General features: G+C 38.2%; 1 protein-coding gene across 1 annotated transcript in view; it reads left to right on the forward strand.

Moving 5' to 3' along the window:
* The window catches only part of ZSWIM5 (zinc finger SWIM-type containing 5), a 281,277-nt gene that overhangs the window by 72,513 nt on the left and 183,011 nt on the right, over positions 1–25,753 (forward strand). The gene's annotated exons all lie outside the window — the stretch shown is intronic.

Below are 25,753 nucleotides of genomic sequence, written 5' to 3' on the forward strand. Positions count from 1 at the left end.
TTTTTTCTTTTGCTCTTCCCAGGTACGTGGGGGAGTTTCTTGCCTTTTGGGAAATCTGAGGTCTTCTGTCAGTGTTCAGTAGGTGTTCTGTAGGAGTTGTTCCACATGTAGATGTATTTCTGATGTATTTGTGGAGAGGAAGGTGATCTCCGGTGATCTCCACAGCTTACTCCTCCACCATCTTGAAGGTCCTCTTTTATTCAGAAGATTTTAAACTGCACATTCAATTTCTTTAATAATATAGGATGATTATGGTGACTTATTTACTCTTTGGAGAGTTTTGGTAGTTTGAATTTTTGCGAGATTTATTTGTTTAAGCAAATTTGTTGAACTTGTGTGTATAGAATTAACCCTAGTTATTCTTTATTATCCTTTTAATGTCTGCATGGTCTGTGGAGATAATCTCCTTTATTATTCCTGAAGTTGGTGATTTGTGTCTTCTTTCTTTTCTTTATCGGTCACGGTAGAGATTTACCCTTTTTAAAAAATCTTCATGGTAGAGATTTACTCTTTTAAAAAAATCTTCCAGAGAATCAGCTTTTGGCTTTGTTGATTTTTCTCTATTGTTTTTCTGTTTTCAGACTTGCCAAGAGGTTGGAGATTTTCCTTATTTTCCTATTATTTATTTCTAATTTAATCCATCATGATCCAAAAACATACTTTGTATAATTTAATTCTTTTTTTTTTTTTTTGGCCGTGCCGTGCAGCTGCGGAATCTTAGTTCCCTGACCAGGGATCAAATCCAGGGCCCTGGCAGTGGGAGTGCCAAGTCCTAGTCACTGGACTGCCAGGGAATTCCCTGTATAATTTAATTCTTTAAAAAATTGTTGAGCTTTGTTTTATGCCCTTGGATATGAATTATCTTTCTTTCCACATGCATTTGAAAAGAATGTGTTTTGCTGTTGTTGGGTGGTATTTTATAAATCTTAATTCCATCTGGTTGGTTGATAGTGTTGTTCAGTTGTCTATATCCTTGCCCATTCTCTCTACTAGTTCTACTTGTTACTGATAGAAGAATGTAGAAGTCTCTGATTATAATTGTGAATTTGTGTATATCTCTTCATTTTTTGCTTGTATTTTGAAGCACTGTTGTTTGGTGAATAGACATGTAGGATTGTTATTTTCTTGGTGAGTTTACTCTTTCATTATTACAGAATATTCTTCATTATTGGTAGTATTTTCTTTGTCCAAAGTCTATTTTGTCTTATGTTACTATAGCCATGCCAGGTTTATTTTGATTAGTATTTATGCAGTATATCTACTTTCTATTCTTTTACTTTTAATCATTCTGTATCTATCCTTATATTTAAAGTGAGTTTCTTAGAGTCAGTTGGATCTTGTTTAAATCTTATGGAGAATGTTGGTAGCCTAACCTAGTTATGTTCAGGCCCCAAATTCCAACCAGGATTCTCAGGAATCATTTGACAGTGATTCCAATGTCAGTTTCATTTTTAAAGCCAGTATGTGTGCCACTCAGTGACCACCTGGGACTTGGGCAGTGTTCTATTTGTTAGTTCAGTTCTCAAAGTCTTTCGTATGCTGCATGGAATCTGGTCTATACCTTTTTTGCTTGGGCTGAGCCCATGAGTTCATAAACAACTTTATGGGGTTGCTCTCCTGAGTTTCTCCATCTCTTTATTCTTCCTAGTACTTTCTGGTTATCTGGTGCTCCTCTTTTCGTTCTCCAGCCAGAAGTTTGGGGCACTAGTTAGCCTAGTGACATTACACACAGTATTCTGCTGTATACTTCCATATCCAGGACCAAGCAGTATGAGAACAGAGAAAGGAGAAAAACAGTGGGAGTTGGTCTACCCTCTTAGAACCACAGCTTCAACAAATACAGAAGAAGGTCCTTTCTTTAGAGTTTTAGCTTCTAATGATTCCCATTACCACCAGTGTTGCTTTTGTTGCCTTCACTGCCATCACTGTAGAATTGCCTGGGAGTTGGGGTGAGAGAATGGAGAAAAAAAAAGAAAAAATGAGGGATTTTCACACTCTGTGTCTGAGCATTAGGAGTTTCCTTTACCACTTTGAGCCAGAACAAGATAACTTTTCTTGGAGCTCTGTGTACCCCAGTACTCATTGCTAGGTTTTTTGATGTGTTGAACTCAGGGTATAGGATACTAGAGGGAAAAAAATGATAACTTTGAATTCTTGTCTTCCCCAAACTGCCTGCTAATAATGACTTCTCACAATCCTCAAATACTACTTCATGCATTCTGTCTAGGTTTTAAAGCTTTCAATAGGAGAGATAGACTGAAATATTACTCTTCAGAACCAACCCTGATCACTTATTTAAACCTATTTATCTCTATATTTTAAGAGGTTCTTGAAAGCAGCATATCGTTGGGTCTTGCTTTTTTTAAAAAAATTCTTATTAGTCATCCATTTTATACACATCATTGTATACATGTCATTCCCAATCTCCCAAATCATCACACCACCACCACCACCACCCGCCACTTTCCCCCACCTTGGTGTCCATACATTTTTTCTCTATATCTTTGTCTCAATTTCTGCCCTGCAAACTGGTTCATCTGTTCATTTTTCTAGGTTCCACATATATGTGTTAATATGCGATATTTGTTTTTCTCTTTCTGACTTACTTCACTCTTTATGATAGTCTCTAGGTCCATCCACATCTCTACAAATGACCCAATTTCGTTGCTTTTTATGGCTGAGTAATATTCCATTGTATATATGTACCACATCTTCTTTATCCATTCACCTTTCGATGGGCATTTAGGTTGCTCCCATAACCTGGCTATTGTAAATACTGCTGCAATGAACATTGGGGTGCAAGTGTCATTTTGAATTACGGTTTTCTCTGGGTAAATGCCCAGTAGTGGGATTGCTGGATCATATGGTAATTCTATTTTTAGTTTTTTTAGGAACCTCCATACTGTTCTCCATAGTGGGTGTATCAATTTACATTCCCACCAACAGTGCAAGAGGGTTCCCTTTTCTCCACACCCTCTCCAGCATTTGTTGTTTGTAGATTTTCTGATGATGCCCATTCTAACCGGTGTGAGGTGATACCTCATTGTAGTTTTGATTTGCATTTCTCTAGTAATTAGTGATGTTGAGCAGCTTTTCAAGTGCTTCTTGGCCATCTGTATGTCTTCTTAAGAGAAATGTCTATTTAGGTCTTCTTCCCATTTTTGGATTGGGTTGTTTGTTTTTTTAATATTGAGCTGCATGAGCTGTTTATATATTTCGGAGATTAATCCTTTGTCCGTTGATTCATTTGCAAATATTTTCACCCATTCTGAGGGGTGTCTTTTCATCTTGTTTATGGTTTCCTTTGCTGTGCAAAAGCTTTTAAGTTTCATTAGGTCCCATTTGTTTATTTTTGTTTTTATTTCCATTACTCTAGGAGGTGGATCAAAAAATATCTTGCTGTGATTTATGTCAGAGTGTTCTTCCTATGTTTTCCTCTAAGAGTTTTACAGTGTCCAGTTTTACATTTAGGTCTCTAATCCATTTTGAGTTTATTTTTGTGTATGGTTTAGGAAGTGTTCTAATTTCATTCTTTTACATGTAGCTGTCCAGTTTTCCCAACAGCACTTATTGAAGAGACTGTCTTTTGTCCATTGTATATCCTTGCCTGTTTTATCATAGATTAGTTGACCATAGGTGTGTGGGTTTATCTCTGGACTTTCTATCTTGTTCCATTGATCTGTGTTTCTGTTTTGGTGCCAGTACCATATTGTCTTGATTACTGTAGCTTTGTAGTATAGTCTGAAGTCAGGGAGCCTGATTCCTCCAGCTCCATTTTTCTCCCTGAAGACTGCTTTGGCTATTTGGGGTCTTTTGTGTCTCCATACAAATATTAAGATTTTTTGTTCTAGTTTTGTAAAAAATGCCATTGGTAATTTGATAGGGATTGCATTGAATCTGTAGATTGCTTTGGGTAGTATAGTCATTTTCACAATATTGATTCTTCCAATCCAAGAACATGGTATATCTCTCCATCTGTTGGTATCATCTTTAAATTCTTTCATCAGTGTCTTGTAGTTTTCTGCATACGAGTCTTTTCTCTCTCTAGGTAGGTTTATTCCTAGGTATTTTATTCTTTTTGTTGCAGTGGTAAATTGGAGTGTTTCCTTAGTTTCTCTTTATGACCTTTCGTTGTTAGTGTATAGTAATGCAAGAGATTTCTGTGCATTAATTTTGTATCCTGCAACTTTACCAAATGCATTGATTAGCTCTAGTGGTTTTCTGGTGGCATCTTTACGATTCTCTATGTATAGTATCATGTCATCGGCAAACAGTGACAATTTTACTTCTTTTCCAATTTGTATTCCTTTTATTTCTTTTTCTTCTCTGATTTTCATGGCTAGGACTTCCAAAACTATGTTGAATAATAGTGGCGGGAGTGGAATGCTTGTTTTTTTTCGTGATCTTAGAGGAAATGCTTTCAGTTTTTCACCATCGAGAATGATGTGTGCTGTGGGTTTGTTGTATGTAGCCTTTATTATGTTGAGGTAGGTTCCCTCCATGCCCACTTTCTGGAGAGTTTTTATCATAAATGGGTTGTGACTTTTGTCAAAAGCTTTTTCTGAATCTATGGGGATGATCATATGGTTTTTATTCTTCAATTTGTTAATATGGTGTATCACATTGCTTGATTTGCATATATTGAAGAATGCTTGCATCACTGGGATAAATCCCACTTGATCATGGTGTATGATCCTTTTAATGTGTTGTTGGATTCTGTTTGCTAGTATTTTGTTGAGGATTTTTGCCTCCATATTCATCAGTGATATTGGTCTGTAATTTTCTTTTTTTGTAGTATCATTGTCTGGTTTTGGTATCAGGGTGATGGTGGCCTCATAGAATGAATTTGGGAGTGTACCTTCCTCTGCAATTTTTTGGAAGAGTTTGAGAAGGATCAGTGTCAGCTCTTCTCTAAATGTTTGATAGAATTCACCTGTGAAGCCATCTGGTCCTGGACTTTTGTTTGTTGGAAGATTTTAAATCACAGTTTCAATTTCATTACTTGTGATGGGTCTGTTCATATTTTCTATTTCTTCCTGGTTCAGTCTTGGAGGTTATACCTTTCTAAGAATTTGTCTATTTCTTCCAGGCTGTCCATTTTATTGGCATAGAGTTGCTTGTAGTAGTCTCTTAGGATGCTTTGTATTTCTGCAGTGTCTGTTGTCACTCCTCCTTTTTCATTTCTAATTTTATTGATTTGAGTTCTCTCCCTCTTTTTCTTGATGTGTCTCCCTAATGGTTTATCAATTTTTTTTATCTTCTCAAAGAACCAGCTTTTAGTTTTATTGATCTTTGGTATTGTTTTCTGTGTTTCTGTTTCATTTATTTCTGCTCTGATCTTTATGATTTCTTTCCTTCGGCTAACTTTGGGTTTTGTTTGTTCTTCTTTTCTAGTTCCTTTAGGTGTAAGGTTAGATTGTTTTATTTGAGATTTTTCTTGTTTTTTGAAGTAGGCTTGTATAGCTATAAACTTCCCTGTTAGAACTGCCTCCCATAGCTTTTTTTTTTTTTTTTGCGGTATGCAGGCCTCTCACTGTTGTGGCCTCTCCCATTGTGGAGCACAGGCTCCGGACGCGCAGGCCTAGCGGCCATGACTCACGGGCTTAGTTGCTCCGCGGCATGTGGGATCTTCCCGGACCAGGGCACGAACCCGTGTCTCCTGCATTGGCAGGTGGATTCTCAACCACTGCGCCACCAGGGAAGCCCCCTCCCATAGCTTTTGGATCATCATATTTTCATTGTCATTGTCTCTGGGTTTTTTTTTATTTCCTCTTTGATTTCTTCAGTGATCTCTTGGTTATTTAGTAACGTATTGTTTAGCCTCCATGTGTGTATGTTTTTTACGTTTTTTTCTTGTAATTGATTTCTAATCTCATAGCATTGTGGTTGGCAAAGATGCTTGATATGATTTCAATTTTCTTAAATTTACTAAGGCTTGATTTGTGACCCAAGATGTGGTCTATTCTGGAGAATGTTCCATGTGCACTTGAGAAGAAAGTGTAGTCTGCTGTTTTTGGGTGGCATGTCCTATAAATATCAATTAAATCTGTCTGGTCTATTGTGTCCTTTAAAGCTTGTGTTTCCTTATTAATTTTCTGTCTGGATGATCTGTCCATTGGTGTAAGTGAGGTGTTCAAGTCCCCACTATTATTGTGTTACTGTCAATTTCCTCTTTTAGAGTTGTTAGCAGTTGCCTTATATATTGAGGTACTCCTGTGTTGGGTGCATATATATTTATAAATGTTATATCTTCTTCTTGGATTGATCCCTTGATCATCATGTAGTGTCCTTCCTGGTTTCTTGTAACATTCTTTCTTTTAAAGTCTATTTTATCTGATATGAGTATTGCTACTCCGGCTTTCTTTTGATTTCCATTTCATGGAATATCATTTTCCATCCCCTCACTTTTAGTCTGTATGTGTCCCTAGGTCTGAAGCAGGTCTCTTGTAGATAGCGTATATATGGGTCTTTTTTTTTTGTATTCATTCAGCAAGCCTGTGTCTTTTGGTTGGAGTTTTTAATCCATTCACGTTTAAGATAATTATCGATATGCATGTTCCTGTTACCATTTTCTTAATTGTTTTTGGTTTGATTTTGTAGGTCCTTTTCTTCACTTGTGTTTCCCACTTACTGAATTTCCTTTAGCATTTGTTGTAGAGCTGGTTTGGTGGTGCTGAATTCTCTTAGCTTTTGCTTGTCTGTAAAGCTTTTGATTTCTTTGTTGAATCTGAATGGGATTTTTGCCAGGTAGAGTAATCTTCATTGTAGGTTCTTCCCTTTCATCCCTTTAAGTATATCATGCCACTCCCTTCTGGCTTGTAGAGTTTCTGCTGAGAAATCAGCTATTAACCTTATGGGAGTTCCCTTGTATGTTATTTGTTGTTTTTCGCTTGCTGCTTTCAGTAATTTTTCTTTGTCTTTAATTTTTGCCAATTTTATTACTATGTGTCTTGGTGTGTTTTTCCTTGGGTTTATCCTGTATGTGACTCTCTGCACTACGTGGACTTGGGTGGCTATTTCCTTTCCCTTATTAGGGAAGTTTTCAAGTATAATCTCTTCAAATATTTTCTCGGGTCCTTTCCCTCTCTCTTCTCCTTCTGGGACCTCTATAATGCGAATGTTGTTGCGTTTAATGTTGTCCCACAGGTCTCTTAGGCGGTCTTCATTTCTTTTCATTCTTTTTTTCTTTATTCCATTCCACAGCAGTGAATTCCACCATTCTGTCTTCCAGGTCACTTATCCGTTCTTCTGCCTCAGTTATTCTGCTATTGATTCCTTCTAGTGTAGTTTTCATTTCAGTTATTGTATTGTTCATCTCTTTGTTCTTTAATTCTTCTAGGTCTTTGTTAAACACTACTTGCATGTTCTCAATGTTTGCCTCCATTCTTTTTCCAAGGTCCTGCAACATCTTCACTGTCATTATTCTGAATTCTTTTTCTGGAAGGTTGCCTATTTCCACTTCATGTAGTTGTTTTTCTGTGGTTTTATCTTGTTCCTTCATCTGGTACATAGCTTTCTGCCTTTTCCTCTTGTCTGACTTTCTCTGAATGTGGTTTTTGTTCCACAGGCTGCAGGATTGTAGTTCTTCTTGCTTCTGCTGTCTGCCCTCTGGTGGATGAGGCTATCTAAGAGGCTTGTGCAGGTTTCCTGATGGGAGGGACTGGTGGTTGGTAGAGCTGGCTGTTGCTCTGGTGGGCAGAGCTCAGTTAAACTTTAATCCACTTGATTGCTGATGTGTGGGGCTGGGTTCCCTCCCTGTTTTTTGTTTGGCCTGAGGTGACCCAACACTGTATCCTACCTGGGCTCTTTGGTGGGGCTAATGGCAGGCTCTGGGAGGGCTCATGCCAAGGAGTACTTCCCAGAACTTCTGCATCCAGTGTCCTGTCCTCATGGTGAGACAGAGCCACCCCCCACCTCTGCAGGAGACCCTCCAACAGTAGCTAGTAGGACTGGTTCAGTCTCCCCGGGGTCACTTCTCTTGGGTTCTGATGCACACACTACTTTGTGTGTGCCCTCCAAGAGTGAAGTCTCTGTTTCCCCGAGTCCTTTTGATTTGCAATCAAATCCTGCTAGCCTTCAAAGTCTGATTCTCTAGGAATTCCTCCTCCTGTTGCCGGAACCCCAGGTTTGGAAGCCTGATGTGGGGCTCAGAACCTTCACTCTGGTAGGTAGACTTCTGTGGTATAAGTGTTATTCAGTTTGAGTCACCCACCCAGCAGTTATGGGATTTGATTTTATTGTGATTGTGCCCCTCCGACTGTCTCATTGGGGCTTCTCCTTTGTCTTTGGACGTGGGGTATCTTTTTTTGGTGAGTTCCAGTATTTCCTGTCGATGATTGTTCAGCAGTTAGTTGTGATTCTGGTGTTCTCGCAAGATGGAGTGAGAGTACGTCCTTCTTCTCCTCCATCCTGAACCAATCTGTGTCTTGCTTTTTAATCCATCCTGTAATCTCTTCCTTTTTATTGAGATGTTTAGACCATTTTTAAAGATTATTGATATGGTTGTGATTAAGTGTATCAAATACTATTTGTTTACTCCTTGTCCCATCTGCATTTTGTTCTCTTTTTCTTAAATTTCAGGCCTCTTTTTGGTTTGAGTATCTTTTATGATTTCATTTTATCTTTTTTTGTTGGCATATTATCTATAACTCTTTTTGTACTTATTTTTCTGTAAAGGTCCAAGCAGATTGTACTATCACAACTATTTGACTACCATTGTTGCACAAAAGCAGCCAGAGACAATATGTAAATGAATGACTGTGGCTGTATTATAATAAAACTTTATTTACAAAAACAGGTGGCAGGGCAGATTTGGTCTGGGAGCTGTAGTTTGCCAGCATATGGATATACTTTTAATTTAACACAATCTACTTTCAAGTAGTACTAAAAACTTCGTCACTTATAGTATTAGAACCTTACCACAATATACTTCCATTTCTCCCCTACCAGCCTTTGTGCTATTGTTTTCATACATTTTACTTTTACATATGATATAAGCTTTATAATACATTTTTATTATTTTTTCTTTGAACAGTCAATTATATTTTCAGGAGATTTAAATAAAAAATTAAGGTTTTAGTTTGTCTACATTGTTACAATTTCCAGTATGCTTCATTTTTTGTATGTGAATGCAGGTTTCCATCTGATATAATTTTCCTTCTGCCTGAAGAACTTCATTTAAAATTTCTGCTGTTGGGCTTCCCTGGTGGCACAGTGGTTGAGAGTCTGCCTGCCGATGCAGGGGACACAGGTTTGTGCCCTGGTCCAGGAAGATCCCACATGCTGCGGAGTGGCTACGCCTGTGAGCCATGGCCGCTGAACCTGTGCGTCCGGAGCCTGTGCTCTGCAACGGGAGAGGCCACAACAGTGAGAGGCCCTCATACCGAAAAAAAAAAAAAAAATTCTGCTGTTGATGAATTCTTTCAGCTTTTATAAGTCTGAAAAAATATTTCACTTTCATTTTTGGAAGATATTTTTGTTGGGTATATAATTCTAAGTTTATTTATTTATTTTTACTTTCAGTACTCTAAAGATGTTTCTTCATTCTATTCTGGCGTGTACTTACACGTTCCAGTCAAGAAATCTACACTCATCCTTTTCTTTGTTCCTCTGGGTCTCATTAAGATTCTTTCTCTCTCTTTTTATAAAAATAACAGTTTTCTTGAGATATAATTCAGATGTCATAAAAGTTGCCTTGTTATCGATAAAAAGTGTATAATTTAGTGGCTTTTAGTATGTTCACAAAGATGCACAACTATCACCATTAATTTTGTTTATTTACTTTTTACTTTTTACTTTTATTTATTTTTGGCTGATTTTGGCCTTTGTTGCTGCGCGCAGGCTTTCTCTAGTTGCGGCGAGTGGGGGCTACTCTTAGTTGTAGTGCGTGGGCTTCTCATTGCGGTGGCTTCTCTTGTTGCAGAGCATGGGCTCTAGGCCCGCAGGCTTCAGTAGTTGTGGCGTGAGGTCTTGGTAGTTGTGGCACACGGGCTTCGTTGCTCCGTCGCATGTGGGATCTTCCTGGACCAGGGCTTGAACCCATGTCCCCTGCATTGGCAGGTGGATTCTTAACCACTGCGCCACCAAGGAAGTCCCACCATTAATTTTAGAACATTTTCATCATCCAAAGGAGAAACTCTGTGCTTATTAGCAGTTACTCCCAATACTCCCGCTCAAGCACCCACTGATATAATATGTGTCTCTGTGGATTTGCCTTTTCTAGGCATGTCATATATATGGAATGATACATTATGTGGTTTTCTGTGACTGATTTCTTTAAGCTGGTACACTGTTTTCAAGGTTCATTCATGTTGTAGCAGAACTTCACTTCTTTTTATTGCCAAATAATGTTCCATTATATGGATTTTTCACATTTGTTTATTCACTCATCAGTTGATGGACATTTAACTTGTATCCATTTCTTGGCTTTTATGAATAATGCTCATATAAAAGTTTTTGGTGGGAATGTAAATTGATATAGCCACTATGGAGAGCAGTATGGAGGTTCCTTAAAAAACTACAAATAGAACTACCATACGACCCAGCAATCCCAATACTGAGCATATAACCTGAGAAAACCATAATTCAAAAAGAGTCATGTACCAAAATGTACATTGCAGCTCTATTTACAATAGCCAGGACATGGAAGCACCCTAAGTGTCCATCAACAGATGAATGAATAAAGAAGATGTGGCACATATATACAATGGAATATTACTCAGCCATAAAAAAATGAAACTGAGTTATTTGTAGTGAGGTGGATGGACCTGGAGTCTGTCATACAGAGTGAAGTAAGTCAGAAGGAGAAAAACAAATATCGTATGCTAACACATATATATGGAATCTAAGAAAAAAAAAAGCTCATGAAGAACGTAGGGGTAAGATGGGAATAAAGACACAGACCTACTAGAGAATGGAGTTGAGGATATGGGGAGGGGGAAGGGTAAGCTGTGACAGTGAGAGATTGGCATGGACATATATACCATACCAAATGTAAAATAGATAGCTAGTGGGAAGTAGCCGCATAGCACAGGGAGATCAGCTAGGTGGTTTGTGACCACCTAGAGGGGCGGGATAGGGAAGGTGGGAGGGAGGGAGATGAAAGAGGGAAGAGATGTGGGAACATATGTATATGTATAACTGATTCACTTTGTTATAAAGCAGAAACTAACACACCATTGTAAAATAATTATACTCCAATAAAGATGTTTAAGAAAAAAGTTTTTGTGTTAACATGGTTTTTTAAAAATTAATTAATTATTTTTGACTGTTGGGTCTTCATTGCTGTGCGCGGGCTTTCTCCAGTTGTGGCGAACAAGGGCTACTCTTCATTGTGGTGGGCAGGCTTCTCATTACATGGCTTTTCTTTTTGCGAAGCATGGGCTCTAGGCGTGCGGGTTTCAGTAGTTGTGGGCACGGGCTTAGTTGTTCCGCAGCATGTGGGATCTTCCTGGACCAGGGCTTGAACCCGTGTCCCCTGCATTGGGAGGCAGATTCTTAACCACTGTGCCACCAGGGAAGTCACTTAACATATGTTTTTATTTCCCTTGGGTAGATACCTAGGAGTGGAATTGCTGGGTCAGTATGGTAACTCTATGTTTGACATTTTCAGAAACTGCCTGTTTTTGCAACTTAACTGCACTATTTTACATTTCCGTCAGCGTTCCAGTTTCTCCACATGCTTGTCATCACTTACTGTTGGCTCTCTTTTAATTTTAGTCATCCTAGTAGGGGTGAAAGTGGTATCTTACTGTGATTTTGATGTGCATTTTTCCAATGGCTAATGATCTTGAACGTCTTTTCATATGCTAATTAAATATTTGTATATCTTCTTTGGAGAAACATCTAGTCAAATCTTTTGCCCATTCTTAATATTGAGTTGTCTTTTTATTGTTGAGCTGTAAGAGTTCTTTATATATTCTGTGTACCAGTCCTTTATCCCTTATATGATTTACAAAGAATTCTCCCATTCTGTGTGTTGCCTTTTTATTTTCTTAATGGTATGCTTTGAAGCCAAGAAGGTTTTACTTTTGTTGAAGTCCATTTACCTATTTTTTCTTTTGTTGCTTTTGTTTTTGGTGTCATACATGTCTAAGAAAACATTGCCTAACCCAGGGTCACAGAAACTTACTCCCATGTTTTCCTTTAAGAATGTTGTAGTTTTACAGACTCAAAGACATAGAAAACAAACTTATGGTTACCAAATGGGGAAGGGGGAGAGTTAAATTAGAAGTATGGGATTAACAGATAAAAACTACTCTACATGAAACAAGTAAGCAATAAGGATTTACTATATAGCACAGGGAACTATATATTCAATATCTTGTAATAGCCTATAATGGAAAATAATCTGAAAAAAATAATGGAATCACTTTGCTATACACCTGAAACTAACACAATATTGTAAATCAACTATACTTCAATTTAAAAAAAGAATGTTTTAGTTTTGGCTTTTGCTTTTAAGTGTATGGTCTACTTTGGGTTCCTTTTTGTGTATGGTATGAGAGCATAGTTCAACTTCATTCTTTTGCATGTGGAAAACCAGTTTTCCCAGTGCCATTTGTAAAAAAGACTTCTTTTTCTACATTGAATGGTCTTAGCAGCCTTGCTGAAAACCAACTTACCATAAATGTAAGGGTTTATTTCTATGCTCTCAACTCTATTCCATATTTATCTATCTATCTATCTATCTATCTATCTATCTATCTATCTATCTATCTATCTATCTATCTCTTCATGCTAATATCATACTCTCTTGATTACTGTAGCCAAATAGTAAATTTTGAAATTGAGAAGTGTGTGTTCTCCAATATTTTTTTTCTTAAGCTTGTATTGGCTATTGGGGGTGCTTTGAATTTCTGTATGAATTTTAGAATTAGTTAATTTCTCCAAAAACGACAGCTGGGATTTTGGCAGGGATTGTGATGACTGTGTAGATTAATTTGGGTAGTATTGCCATCTGAACAATACAAGACATAAGCAAAAATCCATTTATGGTGCCTTTTATATTTACCTAGGCAGTTACCTTTATCAGTGTTCTTTATCTTTGTGGTCACTTGAATTAATGTCTGGTGTCCTTTCATTTCAGTCTGAAGGACTTCCTTTACTATGTCTTATAGGGCAGATTTGCTAACAGTGAGTTTTGGTTTTGTTTATCTGTGACTGTCTTAATTTCTCCTTTTTTTAAATAAAATTTTTATTGTGGTGAAATACACATAACAATATTTACCATCTTAACCATTTTAAACTATACAGTTCAATGGTATTAAATATATTCATGATTTTATGCAGCCATCACCATCATACATGTTCATTAAATCTTTTCGGTTTGTAAAACTGAAACTGTATGCATTGAACAAAGACCCCCATTCCACCCACCTCCCTAGCCCCTGGCAACCACAGTTCTACTTTTTGTCTCTATATTTTGACTGCTCTAAGTACCTCATATAAGTGAAAATACACAGTATTTATCTTTTTATGACTCATTTTACTTAGCATTACATCCTCAAGGCTCATCCATGTTGTAGCACATTGCAGTCTTTCCTTCTTTTTAAAAGTTGAATAATATTCCATTGTGTATGTGTATGTATGTGTGTGTGTGCATATATATACATATATAATACAATATAATATATATGGACACACCACATTTTGCTTATCTATTTATTGGTCGGTAGACACTTGGGGTGCTTCCATGTTTTAACTGTTGTGAAAAATGCTGCTATGAACATGGGTATACACATACTACTTTGAGAAGTGTAATTGCTGAATAATACGGTAATTTTTTGTTGTCTATAAGACACTCATTTGAGATAGTTGATATATAATATTGTATTAGTTTTAGATTTATAACATAATGATTTGAAATATGCATATATTGCCAAATGAATAACTAGAATAATTAGTTAAAATCCATCACCACAGATGGTTGCAAATTTTTTTTTTTTCTGATGAGAACTTTAAGGTTTACTCTCTTAGCAACTTTCAAATGTACAATACAATTTTAACTATAGTTACCATGCTATACTTTACATTCCCAGGACTTATTTATCTTATAACTGGAAATTTATACCCTTTGACCACCTTCACCCATTTCACCCATTCCCCTTACCCCCTGCCTCTGGCAACCACCAGTCTGGTCTGTGTATCTTTGAGATTTGGTTTCTTGTAGATTACACATATAATCATACAATATTTGTTTTCCCCTGAGTTATTTACCTAGCATAATGCCCTCAAGCTCCATCCATGTTGTCGCAAATGGCAGGATTTCCTTCTTTTTATAACTGAATAATGTTCCATTGTGTGTGTGTGTGTGTGTGTGTGTGTGTGTGTGTGTGTGTGTGTATCACATCTTTATCCATTCATCCATTAACGGACACTAAGTTATATCAATGTGTTGGCTATTGTGAGTAGTGCTGCAGTGAACATGGGAACTATCTTTGAGATAGTGATTTCATCTTCTTTGGATGTATACCCAGAAGTGGAATAGCTGGATTGTATGGTAGTTCTCTTTTAAACTTTTTGAGGAACTTCTCTACTGTTTTCCATGGTGGCTGTACCAATTTACATTCCCACCGGCAGTGCACAAGGGTTCCTTTTTCTCTGCATCCTCACCAACACTTGTTATTTCCTGTCTCTTTGTTAATAGTCATTCTGACGTGTCTCATTGTGGTTTTGATTTGTATTTCCCTGATTAATAGTCATTCTGACGTGTCTCATTGTGGTTTTGATTTGTATTTCCCTGATGATTAGTGATATTGAGCACCATTTCATGTACCGGTTGTCTGTCTGTCTTTGGAAAAATGTCTATAAAGAGTCCTTGCCCACTTTTTAATCAGATTGAATTTTTGCTCTTGAGTTGTATGAGTTCTTAATATGTTTTGGGTATTAACCAGATATAAACAATTGCCTTAATCAGTTGTTTTATTATGTATTATAGAATAGTTATTTTTCTAATTCCATCATTCCTTCTACATTTATCAGCTGGTATTCTGCAAAGAGAATGTTTCCTGATAAGTGCTGGATAGTTCCTACTAAAACATCATTGTTACTGCTAATTTTTTCCCCTTTAATTAAAAAGTTCAGATAAGGACTTGGTGTAATAGTTACCTCCAGTGGTGGCAAATGAGGTTTTTCTTTTTTCTTTTTTTTAAAGTATCTCTGTGGATGCATAGGTTTTGTTTTGTTTTTTAAATCTTTATTGGAGTATAATTGCTTCAGAATACTGTGGTAGTTTCTGTTGCACAGCTAAGCGAATCAGCCACATGCATACACATGTCCCCATATCCCCTCCCTCTTGAGCCTCCCTCCCATTCTCCCTATCCCACCCCTCTAGGTCATTGCAAAGCACCCAGCCGATCTCCCTGTGCTATGCTGCTGCTTCCCACCAGCCAACTATTTTATATTCGGTAGTGTATATATGTTGATGCTACTCTCATTCGTCCCACCATCAACCTCCCATCCCATGTCCTCAAGTCCATTTTCTATGTCTGCCTCTTTATTCCTGCCCTACAACTAGGTTCATCAGTACTTTTTTTTTTTTTTTTTAGATTCCATATGTATGCATTAGCATACAGTATTTCTTTTTCTCTTTCTGACTTACTTCACTCTGTGTGACAGACTCTAGGTTCATCCCCCTCAATACAAATAACTCAATTTCATTTCTTTTTATGGCTGAGTAATATTCCATTGTATATATGTGCCACATCTTCTTTATCCATTCATCTGTTGATGGACATTTAGGTTGGCTCCATGTCCTTGCTATTGTAAATAGTGCTGCAGTGAACATTGGGGTACATGTCTCTTTTTGAATTATGGTTTTCTCAGGGTGTATGCCCAGTAGTGGGATTGCTGGGTCATATGGTAGTTCTATTTTTAGTTTCTTAAGGAACCTACATACTGTTTTCCATAGTGGTTGTATCCATTTACATTCCCACCAACAGTGCAGGAGGGTTCCCTTTTCACCACACCCTTTCCAGCATTTATTGTTTCTAGAATTTTTGATAATGGCCCTTCTGACCGGCGTGAGATGATATCTCATTGTAGTTTTGATTTGCATTTCTCTAATAATTAGTGATGTTGAGCATCTTTTCATGTGCCTCTTGGCCATCTGTATGTCTTCCTTGGTGAAATGTCTGTTTAGGTCTTCAGCACATTTTTTAACTGGATTGTTTGTATTTTTGATATAGAGCTCCAAGAGTTGTTTGTATATTTTGGAGTTTAATCCTTTGTCTGTTGTTTCATTTGCAAATATTTTCTCCCATTCTGAGGGTTGTCTTTTTGTCTTTTTTATGGTTTCATTAAGTCCCATTTGTTTATTTTTGTTTTCATTTCCATGACTCTAGGAGGTGGGTCAAAAAAGATCTTGCTGTGGTTTATGTCAAAGAGTGTTTTTCCTATGTTTTCCTGTAACAGTTTTATAGGGTCTCTTACATTTAAGTCTTTAAGCCATTTGGAGTTTATTTTTGTGTATGGTGTTAGATAGTGTTCTAATTTCATTCTTTTACATGTAACTGTCCAGTTTTCCCAGCACCACTTATTGAAGAGGCTGTCTTTTCTCCGTTCTATGTTCTTGCCTCCTTTGTCGTAAATTAGGTGCCCATATATGCGTGGGTTTATCTCTGGCCATTCTATCTTGTACCATTGATCTATATTTCTGTTTTTGTGCCGGTATCATACTGTCTTGATTACTGTAGCTTTGTGGTATAGTTTGAAGTCGGGGAGCTTGATTCCTCCAACTCGTTTTTCTTTCTGAAGATTGCTTTGGCTATTCGAGGTCTTTTGTGTTTCCCTAAGATTTGTAAAAATTTCGTTCTAATTCTGTGAAGAATGCCATTGGTAGTTTGATACAGATTGCACTGAATCTGTAGATTGCTTTGGATAGTATAGTCATTTTCACAATGTTGATTCTTCCAGTCCAAGAACATGTTATATCTCTCCATCTGTTTGTATCATCTTTAATTTCTTTCATCAGTATCTTATAGTTTTCTGCATATAGGTGTTTTGTCTCCTTAGGTAGGTTTATTCCTAGGTATTTTATTCTTTTTGTTGCAGTGGTAAATGAGCGTGTTTCCTTAATTTCTCTGATTTTTTGTTGGTGGTGTATAGGAATGCAAGATTTTTCTGTGAATTAATTTTGTATCCTGCAACTTTACAAAATTCATTGATTAGTTCTAGTAGTTTTCTGATGGCATCTTTAGGATTTTCTATGTATAGTATCATGTCATCGGCAAACAGTGACAGTTTTACTTCTTCTTTTCCAATTTGGATTCCTTTTTTTTTTTTTTTTCTTCTCTGGTTGCTGTGGCTAGGACTTCCAAAACTATGTTGAATAATGGTGGTGAGAGTGGACATCCTTGTCTTGTTCCTGATCTTAGTGGAAATGGTTTCAGTTTTTCACCATCTAGAATGATGCTTGATGTGGGTTTGTCATATATGGCCTTTTTTATGTTGAGGTAGATTCCCTCTATGCCCATTTTCTGGAGAGTTTTTATCATAAGTTGTTGTTGAATTTTGTCAAAAGCTTTTTCTGCATCTGTTGAGATGATCATATGGTTTTTATTCCTTAATTTGTTAATGTGTATCACATTGATTTGCATATATTGAAGAATCCTTGCATCCCTGGGACAAATCCCACTTGATCATGGTGTATGATCCTTTTAATGTGCTGTTGGATTCTGTTTGCTTGCTAGTATTTTGTTCAGGATTTTTGCATCTATGTTCATCAGTGATATTGTTCTATGATTTTCTTTTTTGTGATATCTTTTTCTGCTTTTGGTATCAGGGTGATGGTGGCTTCGTAGAATGAATTTGGGAGTGTTTCTCCCTCAGCAATTTTTTGGAAGAGTTTGAGGATGGGTGTTAGCTCTTCTCTAAATGTTTGATAGAATTCGTCTGTGAAGCCATCTGGTCCTGGACTTCTGTTTGTTGGAAGATTTTTAATTATGGTTTCAATTTCATTACTTGTGATAGTTCTGTTTATATTTTCTAATTCTTCCTGGTTCAGTCTGGAAAGTTGTACCTTTCCAAGAATTTGTCCATTTCTTCGTGGTTGCCAATTTTATTGGCATTTAGTTGCTTGTAGTAGTCTCTTATGATGCTTTGTATTTCTCCAGTGTCTGTTGTCACTTCTCCTTTTTCATTTCTAATTTTATTGATTTGAGTCCTCTTCCTCTTTTTCTTGATGAGTCTGGCTAAAGGTTTATCAATTTTGTTTATATTCTCAAAGAACCAACTTTTAGTTTTATTGATCTTTGCTATTGTTTTCTGTGTTTCTATTTCATTTATTTCTGCTCTGATCTTTATGATTTCTTTCCTCCTACTGATTTTCGGTTTTCTTTGTTCTTCTTTCTCTAGTTGTTTTAAGTGTAGGGTTAGATTGTTTATTTGAGATTTTTCTTGTTTCTTGAGGTGAGATTGTATTGCTATAAACTTCTTAGAACTGCTTTTGCTGCATCCCATATGTTTTGGGTCATCGTTTTTTTGTTGTCATTTTTTCTATGTATTTTAAAATTTCTTCTTTGATTTCTTCAGTGATCTCTTGATTATTTAGTAGCTCACTGTTTAGCCTCCAAGTATTTGTGTTTTTTACAGTTTTAATTCTGTAATTGATTTCCAGTCTCATAGCTGTGGTCAGAAAAGATGCTTGATACGATTTCAAGTTTCTTAAATTTTTTGAGGCTTGATTTGTGACCCAAGCTGTGATCTCTCCTGGAGAATGTTCCATGTGCACTTGAGAAGAAATTGTATTCTGTCACTTTTGGGTGGAATGTTCTATAAATATCAATTAGGACTATCTGGTCTATTGTGTCATTTAAAGCTTGTGTTTCCTTATTAATTTTCTGTCTAGATGATCTGTACATTGGTGAAAGTGGGGTGTTAAAGTCCCCTACTATTATTGTGTTACTGTCGATTTCTCCTTTCATGGTTGTTAGCATTTGCCTTATGTATTGAGGTGCTCCTATATTGGGTGCATAAACATTTAAAATTGTTATATCTTCTTCTTGGATAGATCCTTTGATCATTATGTAGTGTCCCTCCTTATCTCTTATAATAGTCTTTATTTTAATGTCTGTTTTATCTGGTATGAATATTGCTACTCCAGCTTTCTTTTGATTTGCATTTGCATGGAATATCTTTTTCCATCCCCTCACTTTCAGTCTGTATGTTTCCCTAGGTGTGAAGTAGGTCTCTTGTAGATAGTGTATATATGGGTCTTGTTTTTGTATCCATTCAGCCAGTCTGTGTCTTTTGGTTGGGGCATTTAATCCATTTACATTCAAGGTTATTATCGATATGTATGTTCCTATTACCATTTTCTTAATTGTTTTGGGTTTGTTTTTGTGGGTCTTTTTCTTCTCTTGTGTTTCACACTTAGAGAAGTTTCTTTAGTGTTTGTTGTAAATCTGGTTTGGTGGTGCTGAATTCTCTTGGCTTTTGATTTCTCCATCAAATATGAATGAGATCCTTGCTGGATAGCATAATCTTGGTTGTAGGTTTTTCTTTTCATCACCTGAAGTATATCCTGCCACTCCCTTCTGGGCTGCAGAGTTTCCAGTGAAAAATCAGCTGATAACCTTATCGGGATTCCTTTGTATGTTATTTTTTTTTTTTTTTTTTTTTTTTTTGCAGTACACAGGCCTCTCACCGCTGTGGCCTCTCCCGCTGCGGAGCGCAGGCTCCGGACGCGCAGGCTCAGCGGCCACGGCTCACAGGCCCAGCCGCTCCGCGGCATGTGGGATCTTCCCGGACCGGGGCACGAACCCGTGTCCCCTGCATCGGCAGGCGGACTCTCAACAACTGCGCCACCAGGGAAGCCCTGTATGTTATTGTTTTGCTTTTCCCTTGCTGCTTTTAATATTTTTTCTTTGAATTTAATTTTTGTTAATTTGGTTAATATGTGTCTTGGTGCATTTTTCCTAGGGTTTATCCTGGACTTGGGTGACTATCTACTTTCCCATGTTAGGAAAGTTTTCAACTATAATCTCTTCAAATGTTTTCTCAGAGCCTTTCTTTTTCTCTCCTTCTGGGACCCCTATAATTCGAATGTTGGTGTGTTTAGTGATGTCCCAAAAGTCTCTGAGATTGTCTTCAATTCTTTTTTCTTTTTTATTTATTCTGCTCCTCAGCAGTTATTTTGACCATTTTGTCTTCCAGCACACTTATTCGTTTTTCTGCCTCAGTTAATCTGTTATTGATTCCTTCTAGTGTATCTTTCATTTCAGTTATTGTGGTGTTCATCTCTGTTTGTTCTTTAGTTCTTCTAGATCTTTGTTAAACATTTCTTGTATTTTCTCAATCCGTGCCTCCATCTATTTCCAAGATTCTGGATCATCTTTACTGTCATTACTCTGAATACTTTTTCAGGTAGGTTGCCTACTTCCTCTTCATTTATTTGGTCTTGTAGGTTTTCTTTGTGTGTGTGTGGTACGCGGGCCTCTCACTGTTGTGGCCTCTCCTGTTGCGGAGCACAGCCTCCAGACACAGAGGCTCAGCGGCCATGGTTCACGGGCCCAGCCACTCTGCGGCATGTGGGATCCTCCCGTACCGGGGCACAAACCCGTGTCCCCTGCATTGGCAGGCGGACTGTCAACCACTGCGCCACCAGGAAAGCCCCGTTTTGGTCTTGTAGGTTTTTACCTTGCTCCTTCATCTGTGACCTTTTTTTGCCATCTCTCTTTTTTTTTTTTATGAGTGGGATTGTGTTCCTGTCTTACTTCTTGTTTGGTCTGAGGCTTCCAACACTGGGGTTTTTAGCCTATTGGGTAGAGCTGGGTCTTGGTGCTGAGATGAGGAACTCCGTGAGACCTCACTCTGATGAACATTCCCTGGGGTCTGAGGTTCTCTGTTAGTCCAGTGGTTAGGACTCAGAGCTCCCACCACAGGAGCTTGAGCCCGATCCCGGTCTCGTGAACCAAGATCCCTCAAGCCGCCTGGGGTAGCAAAAATAAATAAATAAATTTAAAAAAATAACAAAGTAAAAAATAAAATTACACTAGGAAACTAATAGGTAAGTTAGGAAGAATATAAAAATAAAAATATAGATCAATCAACAACTGGAAGGTGCATCAGTACCACAACAGTAAAAAAGAGGAGCAGGGAAAAGATAAAAAAGGAGGGGGAAGGCCTTGACTGTGGAGGGTGGGGCCTAAATAAGGGAAAGGTTTGGGCAGTGGGCGGGGCCAATGCTCAGGACCCACATGTCTGGAAAAGGCCCTTGGGGCTGTGGGGGGTGGGGCTTAGGCTCAAGGAACAGAAGGGGCCCCGGCATGCCCCCAACCCCTGGTCTCAGAGGGTAGGGGACCTCACCTGTGAGCCCAGCAGGCTTACTGGGCTCAACTGGGCAGGGCAGTCGTCCTCTGCTCCTCTCCCACTCCTCCTGGATGACCCCTACTGCCTGCCTCTCATGATCTCCCTGGCGTCCCTCCTATGCCACCTAGGACCCATGCAGTCTGGAGGGGTTTTGGAGGGCAGGGGATCAGCCTGGGATCTCAGCAGGCTCTCTGAGCCTGAGTGGGTGGGGCAGTCACCCTCTGCTCCTGTCCCACTGTTCCCAGAGAGTTCCTCTCGCCTGCCTCTCCTGATTTCCTTGGCCTCAGAGATGCCGATCTGTCAGGCCTCCACTTCTCCTCCACTGTCTGTCCCCCTACATCCTATTGGTTCACTTTGGAGTTCCTCCCATCTCCTTGGGCGTCAGAGTCCCCCACCAGTGGCCAGCAGGTGCCCTAGTTGTGCGGAGATGCTAACTCTGCATCTTCCCACACTGCCATATTGGCTCCGCCTCCTAGGCTCCAACACATAGGTTTTAAAAAATATTTTACAGTCATAGTCATTTTTCTTTTTGATATTCAAATTGTCCTTTATTTGGCTAATGGAAGTCCTTTCCATCTGGCTCTTGTCTTCTTTTAACACTTGTCTTTGAGTGCCTCCTTGATTTCAGGAAATAAAAAATGACCCAGAAAAAAATTGGCACCTTCCCTGCCTAGACCTGGAATTCACCACGGAACTTGGGTTGAGAAATGATTTTTAGAAACAAAGATGTAGGTGCTTTATATGCTTGTTGCCTCTGTGACATCATTTTTTCTAGGCCTTTTCAGTACACTGGGAAATAAGTTTTAAAATAATGAATTCACATTGATATTTCTAAATCATATTTAATATTACAGTTTTTTTCTATAATTTCTCTAACTTTACATTTTATCTTTTTCTGTTTCACAGAAAAGCTTGGTTCTCAATAACATTAATATGTTTACTTGCTTAATTTATCTCCAGTATACATAAAGAGGTTTTAAAATTTTTGTACCAATATTACTTCCAACAATAAAATTACTGTGTGAAGATTACCATACAGTTATTTCTTTCTTTAATTTATATCCTACTAAGGATAAATAGAAGGAATTCATGTTTAAAAGTTACTTATGGGACTTCCCTGGTGGCGCCGTGGTTAAGAATCTGCCTGCCAATGCAGGGGACATGGGTTTGAGCCCTGGTCTGGGAAGATCCCACATGCCACAGAGCAACTAAGCCCATGTGCCACAACTACTGAGCCTGTGCTCTAGAGCCCATGAGCCACAACTACTGAGCCCACGTGCCACTACTGCTGAGCCTGTGTGCCTAGAGCCCATGCTCTGCAACAAGAGAAGCCACTGCAGTGAGAAGCCTGTGCACTGCAACAGAGTAGCCCCCACTCAGCAATTAGAGAAAGCCCATGTGCAGCAACAAAGACCAACACAGCCAAAAATAAATAGATAAATAAATAAATAAATTTATTTATTTTAAAAAATAAAATAAGAAAATAAGTTACCTATGTTACATATTGGATATATAGATAGGTCCTTTTGTTTAAAGTTTTCATGTTTGCTTTTTATCAAATTTAATTTTATTTTTGCATATGTAAAACATTTATATGGTTCAAAGTAAAAATTTTATAAAATTGTATACTCAAATATCTAATTCACATCTCTTTCCCCTCTATACCATACTTCCTAGCCCAACACTAACGTACTGCTAGGTAACCATCTTTATTAATTTCAGGTTTTATTTTTCTAGTGTTTTTGCAAAGTTCCCTTTATTATATAGTATAAAAGCTGCAAATCACTCCATGTCAGTAAAGAATGATAGTCCTCATTCTTTTTTATGGTTACATTGTACTCCATTCTGTGACCATATTATACTAGTTTATCCTACTAGTCTCCTATTGTTTGTTACCTTTTGCTGCATCATAAACTACTTCAAAAGTTAATGACTTAAAACAACACGGATTATTCCTATGTTTCCTGGCTTGGCTGGGTGGTTCCACTGCTATTTTTACCTGGGATCATTCATGCACCCGAATTCACTTAACAGGATCTGCTGGGGCAGATGGTCTAAGATGGCTTCACTCATGTGTCTGAAAGTTAGTGCTAGCTAAGTTTGGGGTGTTGTGATTCTCTTCCATATGGCCTGTCATCCTCCAGTAGGCTCTACTGACTTCGTTACATGATTGTCAGGGCAGCTTTCCAAGAGAGCAAAAGTGGAAGCTATAATACCTCTTAAGGCCAGCCCTAAAACTGGCTCAGTGTCATTTATGCTGCCTTTGGTTGGTTAAAGCAAGTCACAAGGGCTTCCTAGATCTAAATGGGAAAAGAACAGACTCATCCTCTTGATGGGAGGAGTGGCACAGTCACATTGCAAAGACACATGGGGGAGTATGGAAAAACATGTTCTACATCTTTTGCTGGACCCAAGGGATGTCTCCTTTCCTTTGATATTAGAAATAATGCTGAATCAATAACCTTATACATGTTTCATATTTGTGGGGGTTTATATTCAGGTAATTTCCTAAAAATGAGATCAGGAAGAAAGTAAACTGTAACATTGGAGTAACTGCTTCTCATTGTTTCCACTATTAGCACCCTAATCCAAGCCAGCATGATCTCTCACCTGAATTACTATTATAGCTTTGTAACTATCTCTACCCCTGCCTTTCTGTAGTCTATTCACAACACAGAATCCAAAATGTCATGTCACTCTTCTGCTTAAGTCTCTGCAAAGGCCCCTCATTTCATTCAGAGTATTTTGTGTGCCAAGTTCCATTCAGTGGTTTACAAGGCCCCACCTAACCTGTCATCTCCTCCATCTCATTACCTGTGTGACTTCTCTCTTACTACTGCCCCACCAGCTCATTCTGCACCAACCACAATAGCCTCCTTACTATTCTTTGAACATGTTATGCATATTCCTGTCTTTGGGTCTTTATATTGTCTGTTCCCTCTGCTTGTACATTTTTTGTCTCAGATATCCACACAGCTAACTTCCTCACTTCCTTCAAGTCTTTGCTTAATTATTATCCTCTAAATGAGGTAGGTAGGCTTACCCTGTCTACCATATTTATTTTTAAATTTTATTTATTTATTTATTTTTGGCTGCATTGGGTCTTCGTTGCTGCATGTGGTCTTTTCTCTAGTTGCGGAGATTGGGGGCTACTCATAGTTGTGGTGCATGGGCTTCTCATTGCGGTGGCTTCTCTTGTTGTGGAGCATGGGCTCTAGGTGCGTGGGCTTCAGTAGTTGTGGCATGAGTGCTCAGTAGTTGTGGCGCACGGGCTTAGTTGTTCCACAGCATGTGGGATCTTCCTGGACCAGGGCTTGAACCCATGTCCCCTGCATTGACAGGCAGATTCTTAACCACTGTACCACCAGGGAAGTCTTGTCTACTGTATTTAAAATGATAACTTACCTTCCAATTATTTTTTATCCCCAACCCTAATATTCTTTTTCCTTTTTTTTTCTTTGTGTAGCACCTATGATCTTCTAACATACTGCAGTTTACTTATTCATTATTTTTATTGCCATTCTTTTCCTACTAAAATGAAAACTCCACACAGGACAAAATATTTTTTCTTTAGAAATCTTTGAAAGCATCAGAAAATACCAAGGCAGGGCTTCCCTGGTGGCGTAGTGGTTAAGAATCTGCCTGCCACTGCAGGCGACATGGATTCTAGCCCTGGTCCGGAAGATCCCACATGCTGTGGAGCAACAAAACCTGTGTGCCACAACTACTGAGCCTGCGCTCTAGAGCCCGCGAGCTACAGCTACTGAGCCCACGTGCCACAACTACTGAAGCCTGTGTACCTAGAGCCCATGCTCCACAACAAGAGAAGCCCATGCACCTCAATGAAGAGTAGCCCCTGTTCGCTGCAGCTAGAAAAAGCTCGAGTGCAGCAACAAAGACCCAATACAGCCAAAAGTAAATAAATAAAATAAATAAATTTTAAAAAATGTTCCATCTCAAAGGTAACCAGACAAATGCAAATTAAAAAAAATAGAATAAATTTTTAAAAAAGAAAAAGTCAAGGCAGTGAGCATTTATGAGGTAGAAGATCTGGTAGAAGAAGCCAAGAGAGGTGAGCCCAACATTTGGGGCCACTCAAGGTGATTGCTCTTTTCTAAAGTCAATGGCAAAGAGACTGAGAAGCTGAATAGAGCTTTCAGCAGTCTCATGGTACTAAAAGAACAAAAATTGAAGGGATGCTAAGGAGGAGAGGCCCTGGTAAACACCCCTGGCTTTTGACCTGAAGAGCTACACCCTAGGAGTAAGGGTAAACCAGAAATACACTAGTGTTCTATGATCATAGAAGGCTGTGTAGGCTGTAAAGGGCGTATTAAACTGGGACTATTTTCTGATATATGTGGCTTGGACTGGGATCGTAATAATTTGACAAAAGAGAAGAAGTCAGATTTATGTTATATGTTGGATGTATGTTGGAGTTAAGAGC

The sequence above is a fragment of the Kogia breviceps genome, chromosome 1 (assembly GCF_026419965.1).
Source record: "Kogia breviceps isolate mKogBre1 chromosome 1, mKogBre1 haplotype 1, whole genome shotgun sequence".
Taxonomy (NCBI): Eukaryota; Metazoa; Chordata; class Mammalia; order Artiodactyla; family Physeteridae; genus Kogia; species Kogia breviceps.